The 15,556-nt window shown below is 37.7% G+C and overlaps 1 pseudogene; it reads left to right on the forward strand.

The window, feature by feature from the left end:
• The first annotated feature begins 1,451 nt into the window (after positions 1 to 1,451).
• Positions 1,452 to 2,154, forward strand: LOC119516191 (annotated as a pseudogene).
• The last annotated feature ends 13,402 nt before the right edge of the window (positions 2,155 to 15,556 follow it).

Consider the following 15,556-nt stretch of genomic DNA (forward strand, 5'->3'; position numbering starts at 1 on the left):
CTTCGGCACCTCTCCAAGTTCAAAACCACCTGCAAGATCTCACTTTTAAGCTCACACAGCTGCCTTCCACTAACAAGGGTCATATTTATTATTTTCATTTTTAAGAGATATGATACAATATACGTGGAAAGTAAGAAATTAAAGTTGATGAAGAGAGAGCCATATAAGTACCAGGAGTAGCCATACTCAGGCAAGGGTTGGAAGTTCAATAAGTTACTATATCATTTCTAGAGTTCTTAGAAGTTATATCAAGGGAAGACTAGCAGGAATCTGGGCCCTGGCCTCTGTGGGGTTGGGATTTAAAAAGTTACTTCTTTTTAAGAGTCACTGGACACCCACTAACCCAGTTCTACCACTTGATAGCTGTGTGATCTTGAGCATGTTACTTACTCTGTGCCTTAGTTTCCTAATCTATAAGATTATAGGGTAATAGTATCTACCTCATAGAATTGAAGGATTAAGTGAGAAAATAAATAAAAATTCCAAGAGGTTTCTAGCTATTGTGAACATGCTTAACACATACTAAAGATAATAATGGCCATCATTATTGTCTTAGGACGGTTTCAAAAATTGTCAATGATTGACACCCGATTCTAAACACACATCTACACATGTGCACTTGCACACACACAAACAGACACTCACACAGTCGGGAAGTCCAGGGGTTGGATCCAGGAATTCAGTTCATGTTACCATGTCCCTCCCACACCTTTTCCCTCATATCCGAAGTGCCTCCATGATGTCTTCACCTCATTAGGCCCACAGTGAATAATTATTGAATGAATGATGATTGTTAAATCTTCGGTACGTATCTTCTGAATTCTTTTTTCTATAGACCATGAATACTTCACCTTTTGGATGAGTTGTCTATCTAGATTTTTTTATGCTTTTCAAAATTACTTGCCTTTCTTGTGTTAAAATATGTTCCAGTAAGCTGTGGGAATTTATTCTTCATTGTAGCAGTACTGAACAAAATAAAAAATTCATACTCAACCTTTCCAATTAGATATTTTAGATATCTCAGCCTCATTTCAAAGTGAGAACACTGCCTGAAGTTTTCAGAATTTTGAAGTTATGGTATTTTTATATGTCTGAACTTTAAGGTGACTAAAAGACAAGGAACATGTTCTCTGCAGTCTCTCTCCTTCAGTAGATGGTTGATTATCATTCACATGGGATAATTTGAGAAATTATTTAGGGCAATGGCCCTAAAATCATCTCAAAATATTTAACACATTTAGTTATTTATTGACCAAAATTGTAAAACCCGGTAATGATTTCTTCAAGGTAAATACTGTCTTTTCATTCTGGGTCCACTTCTTTCATTCATTTCTACATTCATTCATTCACTTACTTATTCAAAAAATATGCATTGAGGGCCCGCTGTGGCCACCTCTCAGACCCGGTATCCCTCGTCGTCTGACTGTGCGCTCCATGAGCCATCAGGCACCATGTGGAAGTGGGACAATCAAGTGGCCTTTATGAACCAAATAGCAATGGCCAGAACAAGGGGTCAAGCCAGTCGTCAGGGCCAATGATACAAGCTCATCTGAATCAACCAAGGCCTACCTGGGAAGAAGTGAAAGAGCATCTAGAAAAGAAAAAGAGACTCCAAGGCATTGGCTGAATTTGAAGAAAAAATGAATGAGAACTGGAAAAAAGAGCTAGAAAAACACAGGGAGAAATTATTAAGTGGGAGTGAGAGCTCAGCCAAAAATGACAGAGAAAGAAAAAAGAAAAGAAGAAATTTGGGAGGCAGTTCCTTAGATTCTAAAGATGAGGATAAGAATCAAGGGAAAAGAAGAAAGAAAAAGAACTGTTCACATAGATCTTTGAGAAGTTCCATGCCAGAAACTGAATCAGACAGTAAGGATAGTTTAAAAAAGAAAAAGAAGTCAAACGATTCGACTAAGAAAGAAAAGGACAATAAAGGACTCAACAAAAAAAGAAAGATGTATCCTGAAGATAAACCTTTATCATCTGAGTCCTTGTCAGAATCGAATTATATTGAGGAGGTATGAGCAAAAAAGAAGAAAAGCACTGAAGAACAAGAAAAAGTAACAGAAAAAAAAACCAAAAAATAAAAAGAAGCATAAGAAACACAGAAGGAAGAAGAAAAAGAAGGTTGCTGGCTCAATTCTTAATTCTCCCTAACATTAAGAAAATCAGGATTCCCTTAAAAAGGAAGTGCAATGTCTAAGGAAATTTCAACTTTGAAAATTATGACGCATTTACTAAAATGCATGATTTCTCTTGTTTCTAGAATTATTCCTGGACTTTCAGTAGCCACTTAGATGCTGCTGTGTCAAAGGGCAATAATTGTTGCTTGCTGCCTGAACGCTTTTTTTTCCTCTTTGAGTGCTTAATGACTCTGGGAGATAATACACCACAGTCATCCTAGTGGTTCAGATATTTAGGGATAAAGTGAATATTTTTGACTGTAATTACCTAACTATAAATCAACAGAAATCAAATCTGAATACATCTTTAAGATGGTATCAGAAATATCCGGACAACTTTAGTTAGCATTTTGAGGTAGGGATCACATTGATATTGATATTCCAAAATCCTGATTCTGTAGGTAAGTGTATTTTAATTTTTTTTCCCTTGTATACTTTTTATTTACCTGGGGAAGGAACTTTTAGGTTGGGGTGGGGGTGAGGGATGCTGTCTCTTTAGCTAGCAGACTAGCGTGCCTTTGATCTTCACACATCCTGTTTTTGTGGCTGTAGCAGAAATGCCTCCTGGGGAGGTCAGAGCTGGATATCTGCAATCTGGCCCTTTACTGAGCTTAGTGACGTCCTTGGACTCTGTCTTTTGCTGCCTTGAATGAACCAGAGAAATAGCCTTGCACAGCATGAGAAAGCCCCAAAAGCTCTGGAATTTATCTCCACTTCAATAATTTTGAGTATTTTTTTAGAATTACAATGTGTTATGTCATGTGAATTAATATTGACTACACCTTGGCTTTGGAGAGGAATCATTTCACATAAACACTGGTACTTTTTGAACTAGATAGTTAAAAGATTATAAAATGCATGTTTTATATTGTTACATGTTAACCAGTCAGAAGATTTTATGTAACCAGTATAGTTATTTTTTTCAATATAAATTTTGTTTAGGCCGAAATGTTTAGTTTTTTTAACTCCTTACTCTTGGTATCCTAAATTCATTAAACACATAAAAGTATGTGTTTAATGGCATACTTGCTGAGATATTTAGCATGTAAAAAGGTTTTGATATTTCGCTTTAACAGCTTCATATTGAAGCTGAGACTTACCATAAACAAGTTGAGTGGCAGTCCTGGTATGCTGTCTTGTTACTTAAAGCTATTGCCAGAATCTTAGTAAATATAATTTTTTTAAAAGTTTTCTGTGTTGCATATTAATAACAAGCTATGACAAGTTAAATCTTAGTGAGAAATAAAAAAATATGCATTGAGCATGTTATTAGGCACTGAAGATACAGAATTAAATGAAGCAAATGCAGAAGGGGAACAGAAAATCTCAAGCATGTTGGTGAAGATTAATTCAGCAAATATTTCTTGAGCATCTCTTGAGTGTCAAGCATTGTGCTAAGATAGGCCCTTGAGATGCAGCTATAAATAAGAAAGACAGAAACATTATCCTTATGGAACTTGAAGGATAGAAAGACAGAAAACAAAACACCTGAATAAACAAGTAAATAAGTTAAATTGGTCAATAAATTCTACAAGAGTCATACACGGGTGTTGTAGGGAGTACCTAGTGGTTATTATCAGTGAATGGGATGGTTAGAGGAGACCTTTGAAAATGTGATGTTAGGGCTCATAACTGAAGGATGGAGAGAAGACAACTATGTGAAAAGACGGGAAAAGAATGTTACAGACTAAAAGAACTGTATCTGCAAAGACTCTGTTACATGAATAAAATTTAGCATGGTTGGGGTATGGCCAAAGTGTAATAACCCAGGGGTGTGTGTGTGTGTGTGTGTGTGTGTGTGTGAAAGAAACTTGAAAAGGTATGCCTTAGGATATGGTAATGAATTCAATAAGTTTAGTTTGATTACATTATAATATTAATGACTGGCATATATCTCCAGTAAATATTTGTTGTATAAGTAATTAGAACAAAGAAGAAAATAGGTATCATATAAAAATATAAAAGATACAGAAAAGTTAAGGAAAAGATACAGAATAAACAGTAGCTTCTCATAAGTGTTCTGTAGCATCTGGTAAAATGTCTGATAATATAATATGTATATATTTCATTTTTTAAAAAATTTGAAACATGCATTTCAAGGATAGAAAAGAACTCCCATCTGCCCTTTGCCTAGAGACCTCTTTCAAGTTTTGCCAATTGTCCGAACCATATATCCTTTGAAGAAAAGGGATCCAATCCAGGATCATGTATGACAGCCAGTTGTCATCTCTCTAGTTCCCTCCAATCTGGAACAAGTGCCTAATATTTCCTTGACTTTCATTTTTGACACTTACAGGCCAGTCATTTTATAGAACAACTCTCAATTTTGGTTTCTCTGATATTCCTTCATGATTAGACCCAGGTATGCTTTTTTGGGTGGGGGGGTGTGGGTATCACAGATGACATGTTTTATCTAATTGCATTCTATTCATGATTTATGATGTAGACTTACTATTTGGGTCAAACACTGGCCTAGTTATTGCTGTGGAGATATTCCATAGATGGGATTGGCATCTGCAACCAGTTGACTTTACTGGAGAAAAGTCAACTTTTCTTTTTAAAGGAGATTATCCTCCATAATACGGTGGGACTCATCCAAATAGTTGGACGTCTCAAGAGGGAGGAATAAGGATCCAGAAATCAGAAGAAATTCTCCCTCAAGACTACATCCTCCACTCCTTCCTGAGTTTCCAGTGTGAGGAACTTGGACTCAAGACTTCAAAATCACTCTCACTGGAATTTCCAACCTCTGGCCTGCCCTACAGAATTTGAACTTGTCAGCCCCACACTCATATGACCCAATTCCTTATAATAAACCTGTTTACACACTTACACACACACACATGATCTTGTTAGCTCTGTTTCCTTGGATAACCCTGATGGATTCAGCAAACAAGATCTATGTTCTCATGATGGAGCTTGTGGGAGATTGACATATAAATTAATGACTACTTTCCACTCATTATGAAATAATAAATGCTGTGAATACAATGAAACAGGCAGCACGGTGGAGTTCTGGCAGTGATCAAGGAAGGCATCTCTGAAGAGATGTTGCTGGAACTGAATGATGACAAGGGCCCACTCTGAAAAAAAATTGCAGGAGAGTATGGGAGGCAGCAATAGTCCATTATTTTTTTAAGAGAGACTACAGTGCATCCTGAAAATGCCATTATGAGATGATGAGTGCTTCATCAGAAGTGTATGTAGTGAGCTAGGTACACAGAGAGTGGTGTGTTGTGTTAAGGGAGGCTTGGGAAGAAGAGGCAAATGATGGAGATTAGGGAAAGCTTTACGTAAAGGTAACATTTCAGAAGCCTTGATGATATATCAGGACTTCGTAGGCAGGGAAAGAGGGGAAAGACTTTCCAGAAAGCTGAGTTACCATAGGCAAAGACTGGAACCACAAGATATGTTCAGGCTACCACAACTGGCAGTTAGACTTACAGCTTGTAGTTGAAATGTAATAGTGGAGATCAGAACAGAAATGTGGGCACAGGGAGCCTGCCGTTTCCTACGTTTTGTATTGCAGGCTCAACATTCAATTGAGTTAGAATTTGATACTTGAGATTTTTGAAGATTAGGTGAATGATCCTCATAAAGCACCGAGATCTGGGATATTCAAGATGCTTCCCACAGTGCCTTAAATTTCTTAAGAGGGGCCCAGAAGCCTATGCTAAAAAGTAAGGGGAGTATTCCCACCGCTATTTGAACTGGAGCTCCACATTTTATATGTTTTTGATGTATCAGGATTCTTCTTACAATTTCTGCACTCCTTAAAAAATAGAAACAAAGAAACTTACCCAAATATAAGTTTTACTTCTGGCTCTGGAAGAATGGCTTCTATCATATCAATCCCTCTGGAGAGTCCAACTAGAAAACTAGAAAAACAATATCCCTCTGAAAGCATAGGAGTGGGACCAACACAGTGGGACTTTATTAAAGATAATTCATTATCAGCACACTAAATATTCAGTAGGAGGAGCACATTCCCCCTTTCCCTGCGTTCCTATTTTGGCTCTACTTCTCCCCTTTCAGAAGTAGTGGAAAGAGCCATCCCTGATCTGTGATCTGATTCCATACTCATTGAATTGGTGGCATCTGGATCTGCACGTGTATGATTTAGTCTCTTATTTCTTCCCTCAACAGGCCTGTGTGTTTGGTTCTGTTTCTGCTTCCATATTGCAAGCACTTCTGGATCAAGGCTCAGGCCTGTGTGTGCCACTGTTGGCATCTGAAGGTGTAAGGAAGTGATTCTGGGTATCTGATTAAGAGTCTGCTCTTCAGACACAGACTCTTCTTTGGATGGGCCATCCCAAGGTTTAGACTTGGTAAGCGTAACAGAGCTTGACCATGCTGCAGAGTGAAGCCACATTCTCCAAACTAATGTCATTAGTATAAAGCATCTTACATTTTGATCTCCATCTTCCTGACTCCTCTCTTTATTTTTCAGTTGGTTCACAACTCAGAGAGGAAGAGAAGTATCATGATTCATTATCTCTCAAGTATCAGCGCATGTTACAGATCAATAAATATTTGCTCTACAAGGAGAAATTCCCAAGCCTCAGTGTTTTAGCATTCCCTGCCTTGTATTCCACAGTTCTGTGCCACACCACTGATGAAATGAGCTATCTCACCGGATTCGTTTAAGCTATAGTTATTGAGTCCTTTCTATTGGCTAGGTTTTGTGCTAGGCATTATTGGGGTAGAAAACTCTTACAGTTCAGTAAGGAAGGCCAGATCTGTGTGAGTAAACTGTAATCCCTATTATAAATCAGCCTCAATCCCGATCTTGCAGGACTCTCTGTCATATTTTTCCATTTATTTGCTTCACAGCACAGGTCACAAAGAACTGTTTGAGTTACCTTGTTTATTTCCTTGTTAAAATGAGTATTGGCTGTCTAGAATGTTAGCAACATCAGGCCAGCAACACTGTCTGTTTTGGTTACCGCTAGATCCTTCCAAACTAACATATGGCAATTGCTTGATAAATGGGTTTAGTGTTGAGGAAATGAAAGAATGAATGAATCATTAAATAATGGTAGAATATCATGTTATAAAAGTCAATGTTAAGGTATAGTAACATTTGTACTTACTTTCTTGAGAAATGAGGAAAAGCTAGGAAGAGGAGTTGGCACTGGATTTAGGCTTCAGTGGAGACTGATTTGGGATGTGTAGCCATTCCAGGTTGTGAGATCAAACTGAGTACAGACATGGCACAATAACTGAAAGATGCCTTTGATTCAGTGAACACTAGGATAATGATTATCCTTCAGATCTCACCAATTTGCAAGTATTTTCAATAGTGTTGATCTTACTAGTTATTTCCAGTCTCACAAAGTGACTTGAAAATACAGGCCAAATTCTCTCTTTGGGTCTGTACAGAGACGCACCACCATGAGAAAGATCTGTTTCCTCTTTTAGTGTAAGAAACTCTGCATCTGATGTTGAAGTGAGGCTGCCCCAGCTGCTAGATTGGGGGTCACGTTTGAGCAACAGTTTACTGAACAATCATTTTCTTCAATCGAATCTTGCTCTTGCTGGGGAAATTCTCTCTGCACTCACAGTACTGAGAGCTCCAGAAAAAGGGTTATCTATCTTGTACTTTCTAAGTTGAGCCTATTGTCACCACCAAGAATCATTCATTAAGCACCTATTCATCTAGGTTTGGTCCTACCTTGTCTTTGGACAAAATAAAATAAATGGACACTCCCTCTTCTTTCTATCATCTATGAACAAATTCTATCATAGGGTTGCTAACACTTTATCATCTGTTATTCATTTATATGCTTTGACTTCCCCATGGGATAATATGCCTTTTGGGGGCCTAGGCTTGTCTTATTCCCATTGACATCCCCAGTATCCAAAGGCATGCCTGACACCCAAAAAAGCCTCAAATATTAGCTGAGCAAATGAGTTCTATAAATGCCAAAATGAATTAACATTACATTACATTATGCAAATCACCATAAATATTGAGCATAGAAAGTACGTTATGTACATATTTGCATGATTTCTCAAGTCTAAATAAATTCTTAATGTCCCTCATAAAGATGTCTATTAAAACTCTTGTTTGGGTTTACTTTCTAAAACAATACCATGTGTTAGAAGTGTAAGTGGAAAGGGTTGTCTGGGAAAGGTACTGATTAGGCAATAGGGCAGAAATGGGACTATAAATTTCCTTGGGCAAACAATATGTTTTGGCCTCCACTGGATCTTTACTACCTGGTATCTAATATGAATTCAGTAAATATTAAATGAATACTTAAATTTACCTCTCTATATTAGTTTGTCTTAGAACTTATACAATTGATATTTTCCCTCAATAATGTGTAATACAGCAAGTGTCCTGATTCAATGACCATGTAATTCCAATAAAATGTAAACTATTAGGCATGTACTGTGTACCATGAACTATTCTGGTACTCTTAATTCGGGCTTTTTGTATTAACTCCTTAACCCTAATCCTGATTGATAGATGCTTTCTCTTCCCCCATCTCTCGACTGTTTTTTTCTCCCTCATATCTTTCCTACATTCTTGCTATTTCCAGATTCCTTAGGAGAGACCCTTATTCTGATCTGATTGACTAGTGATGAAGCTTGGTCACATTGAAAATAATTTGGTTCCTCCCACCACCTCCTCTTAGTGAGAGAACCATCTGTGGGGCATTTGTGAAACAGACTTTCAAAGATCCCAGCAGAGTCCACATGGGGAGGTGGGACATTCAGAGGCGAGATTTGGAATTCTTTGCCATGCCTTAGGAAGTATCTGTTGAGACCTGAAAAGGATTTTCCACTAGGACAGATAACCCAAGTGCCCTGCTACATTAGGGGTATTAAGATTAGAACTCACCACTTCATGAAATCAAGTTACTTCAAAGGGGCAATAGCCTCAGAAACAATTTAGTGAGTAGCTCAGTGTTGATTAATAAGATACTTTAAGGGCTATCTGGGGCACAAACTTAATATTTAGGTTGAAGCCAACGAATGATCAGGAAGCCTTTTTCTGGTACATCTTGCTCATTTGCCACAAAGGAAAGAGCCTGGATCGGAGGGCCAAGGGTTTGACCAATGAAGAACCTTAAATTCTTATCACTACTTTTAAGGAGAAAGAAAGGGGTAAAAGGTGCTCTTTTAACAGTGCTTATCCTAAATGAGTCAAAGCCTGACACTGTGAACTAAGTACATCTCAACGGCAAGGCAGGTTAGGCTGAGATCCCAGCCGTTGACGTCGCAAGAATCAGCTCAAGTATTAGCCCAACTATACGTAATGCAGCCACGGGGGGCAAAACCACTAAGATGTTTATCCCATCTTTCAACCACTTCCCCAAGTCTCTCCCTCCATCAGCAACCTTTCACTCTAGCCTTTTTTTTTTTTTAATTGGAGATGGTTTCTTCGGTTCACTGATAATTGGAATATGAACCCTCTTTGATGGTCTATAAATTTGGCAGTTACCGTGCTCATGGCTGTGTATGTCTGAAACAACATTTCTGCCATGAGAACTGCTGGATGAACTAGTTTGTCCAGGGAAGACAAACATTTGGAATACCATGCCTGATTTTTGGATTCAGGCCCATGGAATCTGAATGTCTCCATGCAGGGCCAATACAGTGACATTTTAAAACTCTACAGGTGATTGGGATGTGCATTTGGGGTTCAGAAGCACTTTTCTAACCACTCAGTCTCATATTTTAGAGGGTTGCTGTGATGTGCAAATAAAACAAGGTTTGTAAAAATCCTAGGAAAGTAAAACTGCTTCACACTGGCAGACTGTTATGGATACCGTAGCCCTCAATGGGCATCACATAAAAATTCTGCTCAGGCTATTAAAATGGATGATCTCCTTGTTGCTATATTAGGTTACTTTCTTGGGGTAGAGTAGGAGCATGTTGGAAGTAAAGTAGTTAGCTTAGGTTAGTTGTCTTTTTCTTATTCCCTTGTTAGGGTCTCTTTGAAATGTTCTTTTATTGTAATGTTTTTTTAATTTTTGTTAATTTTTTTTATTTTTCATACAGTTGATTTAAAAAAAAAATTTAAAAAAATGGATGACCTCCTGATGTGACCATAAGTTCATAGAATTATTCATATTTAAAACCAAGATCAGCACTTCACACCAGTTTAGCCATAGTGATACGACCCTTACACTATTTATCTACAGCATCTACATTCTGCGCTTAGGAGGTGCTGTACCACAATGTGAAACCTAATGGTTTGCTTGGATTGATGTTTATGGGGTGAGGGGGTTGCCATATGAGTAGTATGAGCCTGGAATTAAGAGTGAATCTCTGGGTACTTGACAAAAGAAATTGGAATTTGCACTCATGGGTGGGAGATCTGGTGAAAACAAATACATCAGATGGTCCTATATGTTCTGTCTCATACCTGGTGGTCATTACTAGGTCTAAAACTTTTAAGGAAAAAAATAGAATTATTTTAGCATCTAAGGCTAGGCAAAAAAGTTCCTAGGTATAACTCTAAAAACATGATCCATAAAAGTATACATTGATAAATTGGACCTCATCATAATTAAAAACTTTTGCTTTACAAAAGTCTGTTAAGAAGATGAGGAGACAATGGATTTGGAGAATGTATTTGCAAAATACAAATCTGATGAAGGATTAGTAGCTAGACTATTAAAGAGGCATTCAAAACTCAGAAGTAAAGAAAAAAATATATATAAACAATCCAGTTAACAAATGGACAAAAGGCATGAAGAGACCATACTCTGAAGAGAATAATATGGATGCAAATAAGCACACAAAAACATGTACAACATTATTCCATCAAGGAAATAAAAATTAAAACCACAATGTGATATTACTACACACTTATATTAGAAAGGCTAAAATATGAAAGAGAGACAAAACCAAATGATGACAAGCATGCAGAGAAACTAGATGACTCATATATTACTCATGGGATAGAAAATGCTACATCCACTCTGGAAAACAATTCGGCAGTTTCATAAATAAGCAAATACGCAAATATCACACAATCCAGCAATTGCACCCCCAGGCATTTATCCCAGAGAAATGAAAATCTTTGTTCACACAAGGACTTGTTCACAAATGTTTATAGCAGCTTTATTCATAATAGCTCCAAATGGGAAACAACCCAGATGTTCTTTAGTATATAAAGAGTTAAACAAACTGTTATACATACATGGAACACTACTCAGTAATAAAAAAGAATGCAATTCAGACATGCCACAAACTAGATGAATCTCCAGAGAAGTATGCTGAGTGTAAAAAAGCCAATCCCAAAAGGTCGAATCCTATATTACTCTACTTATACATCATTCTTGAAATGACAAAACTATAGAAATGGAGAACAAATTGGTGGTTGCCAGAGGTTAAGGAAGGTTGTGGCTGTGAGGGAAGTGGGCATGGCTATACAAGGGCAACATGGAGGCTTGAGTTCTTCTGTCCCTTGACTGCATCAGTGCCAGTTTTCTGGCTGTGATATTGTACTATCATTCCGCTGCACGTTAACGTTGGGCAACTGGATAAAGGGTAAAATAAATCTACATAATATTTCTTACAATTTTATGTAAATAAACCATCTCAAAATAAAATTTCTAATTAAAAGTAACCATATTAGCTTGAGTCTAAATGTATTACTTGTGCAATTAAATTAATTTAAATCATCCGGTGTTTACTGACATTATTTATTAGGTACAGTTTGGTGCTGCAGGTGTCCAATGGTGTGTGTGATTGGTCTGCTACAAAATTGAGTGTCAACAGAGCATGGCAGATGCATCACACTGAGTCTGTGGTAATGGTTAGGGAAACGCTCATCTTGTCCTCAATCCTAGTTATCAGTACCAACTTCATTGGTGGGGGGACCACCAAGTGCGTGTACTTGGAGATTCATGGGTGTTTCCAGATCACAATTGATCATATCCTTGAAATGGAAGTGACCTTGTCCAACTTTCTCAAAAGCATTATATATATTTCCAGTGGATTTATTCAGAGAACATGAACTTGAGCTTCTTTTTGTTGGTCATACATAGAGAAATAGCATTAAGTGATTAACAGCAGTCTGTGGCCAGAGGGGTTCAAATTCTGTGTTCCTCATTAGCAAGTTACTTAATGTCTCTGTTTTTCTGTTTCCTTACTCATAAAGTAAGAAAAGAATTACCTATAAGGGTTGATAGGATAATTAAATGAACTAATATTTGTAGAGCAAGCAGTACAGTAGTCCTAATGAAGTTTGTTAAATTCCTATTTTGGCCTTGGATAGTTTCTTCTGACTATAGTTTATAAAATGATCCAGTCATTGAAAATAAATTCGATCTCACTTTTTTTGTAACTTCCAGTCTGACACACTTATAGATTAATATGCTTATCTGCAAGTGATCACAAAGAATTTGAGTAGTTTTATAAGAAAAATACAAAATAAGGAAGTTAAAATAATACCTTCTTTGAAACGTGATTTGGATCAAAACGTGTTTTGCCCTGCATTTAAGCATTTAGGAATTTTGTTTTGTTTTTCTCGCTTAAATCCAACACATTTCAAGATGAAATCTGACTGGCTGTGTTTATTAAAATTATGTTGTCAGTGTCAAGCATGTAGGTGCTGGATTTGATGTGTCCACTGATTACCAGGACTCCCCACATTGTACCACGTTTTGGACCAATGAACTCCCTCAGGCATATAAGTGAAAATATCAGCTGTGTTGTATTTATCCAGGGAGATAGGAAAGATATAAGAAAAGATAATAATACCTACAATTACTCAAAGCTCTAGATATGCCATTAGGGCTGGTGATTTGCTAAACAGCACAGTTGATAACCAGAAAACTTGGATCCCCTCACTACCAACTTAGAACAATGTCATTTCTCAGTGACAGCAGAATGGATACTCAGAGATGGTAAGTTCATTAATCTTACCCTGAGAACATTTCAAAGGAACAATGAGATGTGAATAAGTGACTCAAAAAGACAGAAAGAACTGGCCACCAGACGTCTCCACTTTGCAAGGCCATTATGAAAACAAACAAAAAAGGAGAATCAAATGGAGGTTGATTTAAGACATCGATTCTCCCCTGGTGGTGATTTGGTAATGCTGGAGACATTTTTGTTTGGTAACAAAAATGGGAGGGAGGGGTGAGAGGGAAACTACTAACATCTAGAGAGTAGGGCCATTGCTAAACACCCTACAATCCCTAAACATCAGTAGTGTAGAGGTTAAGAAGGCCTTTTAGGGATTTGGGTTTGCTTGATTGGTATAGCAATCCACCATGCCTCCTTTCCATGTGTAATATAAAAAGGTGGAAAGAACAATGAATAGGAGGAAAAACTCTGTTCTCCCCCAGCCTTTTGCCGAAATCGCTATTGCATGCCCTGTAATATAATACTCCTGTATAATGTGATTTCCTTTATAACTGACTTCTTCCTCCGCATACAATGATGTCACACTGAGGGCCTGGACAAGAACATTTCTCTTTGTGTATGCCTAGAGTTTAGTATAGAGCGTGGCATGATGCACACTTAATACGAAGTCTGTCAAATGAATGATATGAGTTAAACATATCAGGGTACAGACTCGGAAGTGAGCAAGAATAAACTACATTTAAAGAACATATGCTTCAGAATCAATCAGTTCTGGTTTTAATGGAAGATTGTGGCATTAGCAACCAAGCAAGGTGTAGTGGGAACAGGTGGTTCAGGTTGTTAGGAAGCAAATTGAGATGGCAACAAAGTTTTGAATGAAGATATCATTCAGAAGTATTATACACCATCAAGAAGTTATTCAAGTATAAACCCAATAAGCCAACTTGCTCTGTCTGAAAGGCCCATGAACTCTTCCTTGGAAAAACTGCATGGCAATACATCTAGCCATTTAAAATTTTAATCTCAATGAAGAATTTCAAATAGAAGAACCATGACAAAAGGATTGATTGTTGGTGAAACACTGACTATATATTGAAATTGTGTTTAGAGTGCTTATGCAATAAACCTGAAAATGTAAAACTATTATACTGAATAAATGAATGAATGAATAACAGCTTTGAAGGTGGCAGAGGGGATGGAAAGAAGATTTAGAGTCTTTAGTTATTCAACTGAATGAATCAATTCTGTAAAATTAAAGGTTAAAAAAAAGACCCCAGATTCTTAATTCTACTTATAATCTTTTCTAAAATTTAGAGGGATTGGGAGGAACTTTTTTTTTTTTTGGAGTTGAACCATTTATTTACATTTCAGTGATTCTTTATATTTCTCTTGAGTTTGCTTTTCTCCTGTTAAATTTAACTAAATATTATTTTTTTACTTCAAAATTCTCTATAATAAAACATTTCCCTAAATTATGTATTCTCTCCCATTCATCCATCTATCTGTCTATTCATCCATCTATCCACTTGGGTTTGTAAAAAAAATAGCTTGAATAATATTCATACAATGTTACTTAAGACTATTGCTGCATGGTTGGATTTGGAGCTTGTGGTAGATTGAATTATGTTCCCCAAGAACCACATGTCCTTAATCTTAATCCGGGGCTCTGTGGGTGTGAACCCATTGTAAATAGGACCTTTTGAAGATTTCCTTTTTAGTTAACATAAACAGTGGCCAACTGAGTCAGGATGGGTCTTAATCCTATTATTGGAGCCCTTATAAAGAGAAAGTCACAGGGAGAAGCCAGAACCAGGAAGTCAGCAGAAACCAGAAGAGTGGGAAGACGTGCCATGTGACAAGCCAAGGAACCCTAAGGATATCTGGCAGCCAGCTCCAGAAGGCTGTAGTCTTCAGGGATAAAGCAAGCATTACTGATCTCTTGATTTTGGTCTCCCTCTAGTCTCAATACCATGGGCCAATAAATTCCTTGTTTAAAACAAAACCAGTCTGGATTGGTGGTTTGATGGGTTGAGCCCTCTACCACGGAATTTGCCCTTGGGAAGACGGTTGCTGTAAAGGAGAGGCTAGGCCTCCCTATAATTGTGCCTAAGAGCCTCCTCCCAAATGCCTCTTTGTTGCTCAGATGTGGCCCTCTCTCTCTACCTAAGCCAACTTGAAAGGTGAAATCACTGCCCTCCCCACTACATGGGATCAGACACCCAGGGGAGTGAATCTCCCTGGCAACGTGGAGTATGACTCCCGGGGAGGAATGTAGACCCGGCATCGTGGGATGGAGAACATCTTCTTGACCAAAAGGGGGATGTGAAAGGAAATGAAATAAGCTTCAGTGGCAGAGAGATTCCAAAAGGAGCCGAGAGGTCACTCTGGTGGGCACTCTCACGCACAATATAGACAACCCTTTTTAGGTTCTAATGAATTGGGGTAGCTGGTGGTGGATACCCGAAACTATCAAACTACAACCCAGAACCCATGTATCTTGAAGACAATTGTATAAAAATGTGGCTTATGAGGGGAGACAGTTG

This window comes from Choloepus didactylus, chromosome 19, assembly GCF_015220235.1.
Source record: "Choloepus didactylus isolate mChoDid1 chromosome 19, mChoDid1.pri, whole genome shotgun sequence".
NCBI lineage: Eukaryota > Metazoa > Chordata > Mammalia > Pilosa > Megalonychidae > Choloepus > Choloepus didactylus.